Source organism: Crotalus tigris, unplaced genomic scaffold (assembly GCF_016545835.1).
Source record: "Crotalus tigris isolate CLP2741 ecotype Arizona unplaced genomic scaffold, ASM1654583v1 scf7180000023637.1517150, whole genome shotgun sequence".
Lineage (NCBI taxonomy): Eukaryota > Metazoa > Chordata > Lepidosauria > Squamata > Viperidae > Crotalus > Crotalus tigris.
Genome location: NW_024100094.1, coordinates 463,818 through 464,123, shown reverse-complemented (window position 1 = coordinate 464,123; position 306 = coordinate 463,818).

Genomic DNA, 306 nt, shown 5'->3' with positions numbered 1-306 from the left:
TAAAGCCCGCCCCCACCCCTGCTCATCACGCCGGACCCATTTAAAGCATACATCTCATTGGCTCGGCCAGTCGTTCTGATTCCTGATTCGCCTTCATCCTTCGAATTCCATCGGAAACCGGCGGAGAGCTCAGAGGAAAAAAAAACTTAATAGCGCTTCGCTTTGCCTCTAATACGGTCGAGGATTTCAAGTGTTGGTGTCTGGAAGTGAGAAATACATTTAAAAAAACAACAACCCTTGCAGGGAGAGAATTATGGCTTAAGGGAAGGGTATGTCTCGGTTCCAAAAAAGAATCAAAGGATATTT